The sequence below is a fragment of the Sarcophilus harrisii genome, chromosome 3 (genome assembly GCF_902635505.1).
Source record: "Sarcophilus harrisii chromosome 3, mSarHar1.11, whole genome shotgun sequence".
Classification (NCBI taxonomy): domain Eukaryota; kingdom Metazoa; phylum Chordata; class Mammalia; order Dasyuromorphia; family Dasyuridae; genus Sarcophilus; species Sarcophilus harrisii.
The window spans coordinates 522,801,129-522,809,987 of record NC_045428.1 but is presented as its reverse complement, the minus strand read 5'-3'; the positions used below and the strand labels follow the sequence as shown (position 1 = coordinate 522,809,987).

Below are 8,859 nucleotides of genomic sequence, written 5' to 3'. Positions count from 1 at the left end.
TCAATAGTATTTTAATTTTTAATTAACAATATTGTAGATAAAGGACCATATTGTTTGAAAATTTTAAAAACTAATTATTATTAAGTAGGAAGACACCCAGGGGAAGACAAAATAGGAAAAGGATGAAGAAACTAAGGTAGACAGAGAATAAATGACTTACCTAGGGTCACAGAGTTATGAATGAACTTGATCTCACCCCAATTAAGAGAGGAACACAGAGATAGCTGTTAGCTGGCTAAAGAGAAGACCATGTGGTTGAGATCTGAATGAACACTTTTAAATATTAGTAAGGTTTGGAGGCTAAAGAACACATTACTACCAAAGATTTAGTGCTAATCAGTTTTATTTCAGTAGGATAAGAAGGAAAATCCAATATTTATTCAACCAAAAGATAAAATAAAACTGCTTTGTACAACAATTACTGTCCCCTATGTAAAAGGAAAGTGTGTTTAAAGGAAGGTTGGGGGGGAGGCCCTAATCCCAGATGAATGCTATTTAAAGGGTCAGCCTGCCCGCAGGGTAATGGGGAATTTCCCCAGTGGTCTGTGAGGTAATCTGCCCTTTGTGTGCTTTTCCAGGGCAGGGATGGTGCTCCTGGAAATTGTACCCGGCATGGCGGGGAATCCATCCAGTTTGCAGGGTGGAGGTTGCCAGATCCTCCCTGGGTAAATAGAAGAACCAAAGAGGAGGAGGAATGAAGCAGAGGTGTGCTTATTGTCAGTGGCTCTTTCAGCCCCCAAGGCTCAGTATTTCTCGACATGGTAGACTAGAAGGGAGTCCATCTGTGGCTTGGTTTGGAATGGAGGGGCAAAGGGAGGCTATCCTTAATTGAAACTAGCCAAAATTCACAAAACTGCTCATTCCTCCAGGATTCCTAAAGGAAGGTGTGAGAGACTAAAGGCAACTTAAACAACTCAAGACACGGTGGTAAATGGTTTCCCAGGGACTATATAGGACAAATTAATTTCTGTTGTCCCCCAGCTATCTGGGAAATTTGGCAGCCTCTCTTGAGAATGCCACCAAAAGTGTTGGAGAAATGCATAAAGCTTATAAAATACTTTCTGTGATTTCTATGGCATTCTAATTTTTAAATAAAGTTTTTAATAATGTGGATAAAAAACCATGGTGTTTAAAAGATTATTTTTTTATAATCCCAAAGTATTTGTGTAATATATGTGTGTTTACAAAGTTTTACAAAAATGAATGTTTAAAAAAATAAACTATTTGGGAAAATAATATACTATTAAAAAAGAAAAAAATATGCATATATGGACATGCATATATATATATATATATATATATGTGTGTGTGTGTGTATATTATATGTATATACAATCGCATAAACCCCTGGGCTCTACCAAAGATCAAGAGAATTTTACCTATCCTATGCTTTAATTCCATTTACTATTCTGCCCCCTTAATGTCACTAAGGGCTAACACATTCTAATACTTTGCCCTAGCTTTGTTTCATTTCCAATGTTTTTTTTAAGTTTTAAAATGAAAGTAATACAGTAGTACTTTCCAGCATACATGCCTGCTGAAAATGTGCTTAGCCCAGCTGATGTCGATTAGCCAGCTATCTGATTTCTGAAAAACATAGCCGTAGGCCCAAGCATGTTTACTTCCTGTAGGATGGTGGGGCTTTGAGAAATACTATTGGCTCAGCTGAGGCAGAAACGCTGTGATGGAGACTATTAACAAGAGTGTAAGGGGCCACTCACTAAACACCCCAAAATAAAACTCACACCCACAAAATAGCTACAGCTGCACAATAAAATAGCTACCCCCTATATTCAGCCAAGCTATTTTTATATAAATGCTAGGTACCCTAGAATAGTAAATAAAGGGTGTGAGGAAGATTTTAAAGTTCAATTAGGTACTGGCTCCCCTCTGAATGAGCATATAATTTAGTATGGAAAAAATTGTAAAAATGAGCCCAATATGTAATCATTAATAAATAGAATAATTATACATAACACAATAATGAAGTCATTAGTACACAGTACAAGATCATAAAACTGAACAGATTTCTGATTATTTTTAACAGTGAACTTCCAATGAGGAAATTTCCTCCACCAATTTGCACCTAGTAAGCAACTTGTCTTAGGAAAGTATCTAGGATCACTGAGGTTATATATCTTGCCTAGCTAAGATCACAGAGCCAATAAATGTCCAAAATGGGACTTTAATCCCATTCCTCCTGACTGCAAAGGCAGCTTATTATCCATTATATAATACTGACATTCATATAAAATAAAATGATACATCATGTAGCACAAAATTTTATAGAATAATGCATTAGGGAATCCAAAATAAAATCAATGTGGAGTTCAGTAGTATGAGTAAAAATTAATGTAGAAAGAATGTTGAATGCAGAATCAAAGGATCTAGGTATAAATCCTCCTCTTCCACTTCTTACCTATGCAGTCTTGGGATCCCAATAGGATTCTGTTTCCTCATCTGTAAAATATGAGGTCCCTTTCCAATAATTATAAGATTTAAAGGGGAAAATAGAATTAGAGTCCTCTCTTACCAGAGGAGAAGGATCTATATAGGAAAGAGGATATCATTTTAATGAAGGCACAAAGGAGACAGAGAAAAATGTTATGTTTATGAAAAGATGGAACTAAATTGGTGATTCAGAAGGCAGTGAAGGGCTTAGTGGATAGAATACTGGGTTTGAAGTAAAGAAGACCTGAGTTCAAATCCAGCCAGTATTTCCTAGTTGTGCAATTCTAGGAAAATTAGCTTTTGATTGCCTGACAAAATGGATCCTCTAGAGAAAAAAAGGCAAACCATCTTTGCCAAGAAAACCCCAAATGGGGTTATGAAGAGTAGGACATGATTGAAACAACTGAAAAACAAAATTACAAAATAAAAGCAGACTATAGTAGAGAAGTTATATTGGATAGTATAGAGAAATAAGTTGAAAAATAGGAAGGGTAAGAAATTAAAATGAAAGACCTTAAATGCCACAAGGAGTTAATATTTAAGTATATCATTCATTCATTTGTTCATTCATTGTTGTTCTTTGCACTTGAAAAGTCCCAAAATGGCATCATTATATTGAAGTCAAGGTACAGTATGTCTGATTGTGACTAATTAAACCAATATGACTTTGGAAGGCAGTACCACAGATCAGGCACATATGAATATTTGGGATGGAGATGTCTCTAAATTTGTGTATCTAACATTTCTTTTGAGCTACCATAATTCTACTTTGCTCATAGGGTACAGAACCTTCACCAAAGTTCTTCAGAGAGACATTAAGAATATCCTTGTATCATTTCTTCTGACATACATGTGAGTGCTTACTTTGTGTGAGTTATTCATAAAATAATCTTTTAGGCAAATGTACAATTGGCATTCAAACAATTTTCAAAGCTGTGTTCTCATCCTTGGTTTTAGGAAGCAAAAAAAAAAATATACTACTTTGTTAGATAATGAATTCTTTGGACCTTGAATGTTTCATTTGGAGTAAGTACAAGGGGATTTGCAAGAACGTCAAGTTTCTCTTCCTCAAAAAGAACAAAGTAAATTCAAGGCATTTTCTAAATAGCTATTACTAAGTTTATACCAGGTCAGAAATTTTTGAAATCTGTACATGAAATACATGGATTTTTTAGCTTCTTGAAAAATATGTTGCTTGCTATTTTTAAACCCCATTTCTGGTTAGAAAGTTGAGTTTTCATCTGGATGGCATCTCCCCCGAATTGCAAATTTGAAGACTAATCTCTTACAAAGATGATGGCATTATGGTGGCCAAACTAGGGCAAATCGGTGATTGAGAGATTGCCCTGGATAGGGACACCAAGAATTCCACCTTTTCAGAGCTATTCAATAAAGAGCACCCTGATTGTTTCATTGAATGTTTCACTGCATAACAAAACATGGTGAGCATCACTGTGGACTGTGCTACATAGGACAGGAGTGTACCCTTCTGCAGCACTTTTGCTGCCTTCTTCACCAAGCCTTTAACCAGATCTACATGCCCACCATTTCTGAGAGCAACATCAACTTATATGGATTGCACTGCAAGGCATCCATCAGTGAAGATGGTCCTTCCCAGATGTCCTTTGATGACTTTGCCATGTTCCAGAGTATTGCCAATGGGACAGTTTTTTACCTGAGGGAAACTGTGGCTACTGAGAAAGCAGTGGAATTAGTTGCCAACACAAAGGACATCTGTTTCATAAGGACCAGACATCCAGAAAATGAAATCATTTGCAACAACAATGAAAACATCCAGGTGATCCTGAAGAGCAAGGATGACCAAGTGACTTCCTGTAGGATGGTGGGGCTTTGAGAAATACTATTGGCTCACCTGAGGCAGAAACGCTGTGATTGCACTGGAGTGAATCGACAAGAAGCCTTGGCAGTTACAGAGCAGCTGAAGAAAGGAAATATCAATATTTAGGTGCTTTATCCCTTTACAATTAAGACCCTGCATAAGAAACCTATCCTTAAAAGTACTTGTGCAACCCATGGCCTATGTGACTGTGGAGGATTATTACTATGAAGGTAGCATAGAGGAGGCTGTGGCTACTGCTGTAGTGGGTGAATCTGGCATCAACATCACTCACTTGGAGGTGCCCATCTTCCTGAGAAATAGCAAGCCTGCAGAACTGCTGAAGATCTTTGGCACTGACAAGGATGCCATTTTTCAAGCCATCAGGGAGGTGGTGTCTCAAGTCTAAGATATCTGCTGGTGATTCCAAACCAAAACAAGGAATAGTGAAAAGGGAAACATTCCTATAACTTTAAATACACTGAGTAACTTTTGTTCCCACAACCAATTGAAAATAATAAAAGTCTTTTGAGAAAGAAAAGAAAAGAAATTTGAGTTTCCCTCAAAAGCCTGACTTGAAGAGAGGAACTGGAATCATGAAGTAAGAACATTCAGGTCTAGTATAGTATAGTATATGCTATTCCTGATCCAATTCTCCCCACAATCCCATTATGTTTTGGTTCTCTCTCCTTCTTGTGATTCCTTTGAATTTGCTTATCTGTCTCCTTGCTGTAGGAAATCCCTTCCAACAGAATAGAAATAGCCTTTGGGGACAGCTCCCATTCACCAAGAAAATTCTCTCATTTTCTTCTCATAAATATTAAAGACAAGGTCTTCATCTGTCTTAATTCTAGCCTTTATATAGGCTAGAAGCATTCAGGGACAGACATCCCTGACATGAATTTGCAGCTGTGGTTAGCGGGATGACTAAGGAGCAGGTGAAGGGGTTAGTATGTTGTCCAGGGGTATCCCTTGGGTTTCTGTCAGATCAGGACAGCATGGAGCATGAAATCCTAAGGAATTGCAGTCAGGCACCTTTTCTTCAAACTCAGCAATGATTTAGAGTCCAAAGGCAGATGTTGTGTGCCAGTCCATATCAAATCAAAAATATGATCATTTTCAGGGTCCTTTCCCCATCCCATTCCTGCACATATGCAAATGAAATTTTCAGTCCAAATCTTACCACATAGCAAGCCTAGACCAGAAAGTACTAGTTTTTTTTTTTTTTTTCTGATTCCTTTGTGCTTTCACAAAATAGAAGTTCCAGATTAAGTCAATGCCTTTCAAATAAACCAAAGACAATTGTTTCTGCTTTAAGGGTCTATCTGATGCTTCCATTTGGGTTCTTTGGTTTCTAGTAACTACAGAAAACCATCAGAACTATGGGGAATGAGTTTCTCGCTTTCCTGCTGGTATTCACTCAGTAGAGCAGATGGCATCAATCTAAGTAACAGAATTGAGTTACTGTGTTCTGCTATTCTTGATCCAACTCTCCCCACAATCCCATCATGTGTTGGTTCTCTTCCCTTCTTACAATTCTTTTGAATTTTCTTATCTGTCTCAACGTTGTAGGAAACCTCATCCAACAGAATAGAAATTCCTTGAGAACAAAGGTTCATTTCATTTTTATTCCATCTTCTAAGGCCATAACACATAGTAGGTTTTTCATAGATATTCCTTAAATTGAATTGGATGATTGAATTCCTACTCCCTCAAATCCTGTGGGAAGTGATCATTTGATGCTGAAATTTTCCATGCTAAATCTCAGCTGAATGGAAACTCGTTTGCCTTGAAAGGTGGAGTTACAATCCATTCCCTATTTTGGAAGAGTTGGCAGGAAGCAACAGTCTCTTTTCTGCCCTAAGAGAAATTGTTGCTTTATTTTTTTTTCAAAAAACGGACTAAACATTGAAAGTTTAAACTTCATTTAGCACAACGTAGAATAAGAGTGGAACCACCTGTTTTGCCTGTGGTCACAACACTTACTTTGAAGCTTATTTTGTATTGGGAGGAGGAAGAGGAAGGGAAGGGAAGGGAGGGGGAGGCAGAAGGGGTGGATTGTTTGGTTTTCACCTTTTTGAAATCTACTACCTAACAACTGAGATGGATTCTAGTCACTTTGCTTCTTATTGTCTTAATTTGTATCTCTTTGAAACCATCTTCACTAACCCAACTAACCATCTTTGATAATGCTAAATTTAGTTTTATCTGAGGCTAAATATTGTCCTAGCAGAGAAAGAAAATGAGATTGGGGAGGGGGAAGGTAAGGAAGAGGCAGAGAAAAAAAAAGGAGAAATATGGCTCTCATTCATAAATGGTTATGAACTTAAAGTCATGTCATGAGACAATAAACTGAGTTTTTCATCAGTTGGTTGCAAAGTGATGAATTTTTTAGCCACAGTAATTTGTAAAGATTTTCTTCTAAGGCACTCCTGCAGGGCAGGGGCAGTTTTGCTTTTGTCTTCATATCCTTAGCACTTAGCACAGTACACAGTAAGAAATGCTTAATAAAATTTCTGATGAGTACATATTTTATGATTTCTGTCCCTGGAAGGAATACATACATCAATAAAATAAAGGGAACATTTATATGTAAATATGTGTATGTATGTATACATATATAGATAGATATACATATATACATATACATATATACACACATCTACATACATACAGTTAGGTAGCTCAGTGGATAGGGTGCTGGGCTAAGAGTCAGGAAGACACATCTCCTTAAATTCAAATCTGGCTTCAAACACATTAGTTGTGTGGCCTACAGCAAGACACTTAATTTTGTTTGCCTCAGTTTCCTCATCTGTAAAAATGAATTGGAAAAAGAAATGGCAAACCCCTCCATTTTCTTTGCCAAGAAAACCCCAAATGAGGTAATGAAAAGCTGCACATGACTGAAATGACTGAATAACATACATAAATATTTTATACAAGGACATATTAGAGGCTATGAAGTCAGATTCAAGTGGGGTAAGAAGATGACTATCAACCAATTTACCAGGTTAGGGTTTGGCAATCACAGGAAAAACAATGAAAACATTAGCAAGTCTAAGGAGTAACAATAGCATAAAGGAGTTTGTTTTAAGGATTTCCAAGTCATTTCTTTCAAAATCCCCTTGTCCACTCTTAGCAAATAGGCCTCAGCTGGCAACAACACATATATAGAAACATCTGAATAGCTGGCATTTTTAGACCAAAGCTCCAGGGGATTGGGTGTGTTTTGTTTTTTGTTTCATAACTGGACTTTTTTTTAATTTCATAGATGTAGCCCAATTAACATGCACTCTAAATATTTCATACTGCTAACATGCTAGGAAAGCAAATAAAGAAATGGCCTAGGGCCCCCTTTCTCTCTTGACCTTAAAAGCCTGGTCCCAGAGAGTAAGGTAGCTGGTTATAAAAAAAAAAAAAAAAAGTGCAGATATAGCAGTAACAAAAGTATCCTGGAAGCCAACTTCTTTTTTCCTAGGTAATTTCCAAAAGAATATTAATATTATATTGACCGAACTAAACGAGGGAGTATTCACCCACATAGGAGCCTGTCCAGTTATTGTTGTCAATATTGACATTGTCTATTAGAATGCTATTTCCTCCTAGGAGTTAATCATGGACTTAATTATGTGCCTTTCACACACACACACACACACACTCAACCTGCACCAGAATAACCCAGAAAGGGAACGATCAATGGACCATGTCCTTAGAGTGAAAAAGTGGCTTAAAACAAAGAAGATTTTGCTTTTCTAAGTTCTACAAATTGTCCTTTAAAAGAGGAGGCTCACAGACCCAAATGGTGATCCTAAACTGCAGACATAATCTTCAAATACAGAAAGTACAGTTTTGCTTCCTACTCTGAGAAGATGGCAGGAAGTGCTCAGGAACTGACTATTAAAATTTCAATAAGAAAAAGCCTGACGGACTTCCGGCCAAGATGGCGGCGAGGAGGCACACAGCTGTGTAAGCTCCGCATTTTCTCTCAGAATCCATCTCATTACAAGCCTCTGAATTAATGCCTGACTGAAAAAAAAAAACCCACAACCAGTTACCAAGAGAAGACATCCTTGAGATTCACTAGGAAAGGTCTGTTTTTGCTCGAGGGCGGGACGGTTTTAGATCAGGCACAGGCTGAGGGCAGACAGTGGCAGCGAGAGCTCGGCAGGCAGCTCACAGCCGAGCAGACCAGAGGGGGCTGGGGTGTGATCTCAGCCGTCTCTGCGGGGAAAGCTCCACTACAGGATTGGATACTTTGCCCTGGCAGCAAGTCAGTAGCCCAGCAGAGAAGCTAAAAACACGGGGGAGGGTGGGGAGGGGGGAAGGAGAGGTGAAGAATACAACCCCAAACAGCTGGAGTTCCTTGAGACTGGCCACCCTTCCCCCACAGTGTCTCAGCACGCTCTCAGAGTCTCAGAGCGCAGGCGCAACACAGTCCTGCTAGTGCCTCGCTGCTGCCCCCGCAGTCTGTAGAGGAAGCTTGGTGACGCCACCCAGCCCCTCCCCCAAAAAGGCAGATTCCATTTGGGTTTTTTTTTTTCCTTTTTTTTCTTTGCTAGTTTGTCTCTGAT

General features: G+C 38.3%; 1 pseudogene; it reads left to right on the top strand.

The window, feature by feature from the left end:
• Positions 1-612: 612 nt before the first annotated feature.
• On the top strand, positions 613-4,697 carry LOC100932780 (annotated as a pseudogene).
• The last annotated feature ends 4,162 nt before the right edge of the window (positions 4,698-8,859 follow it).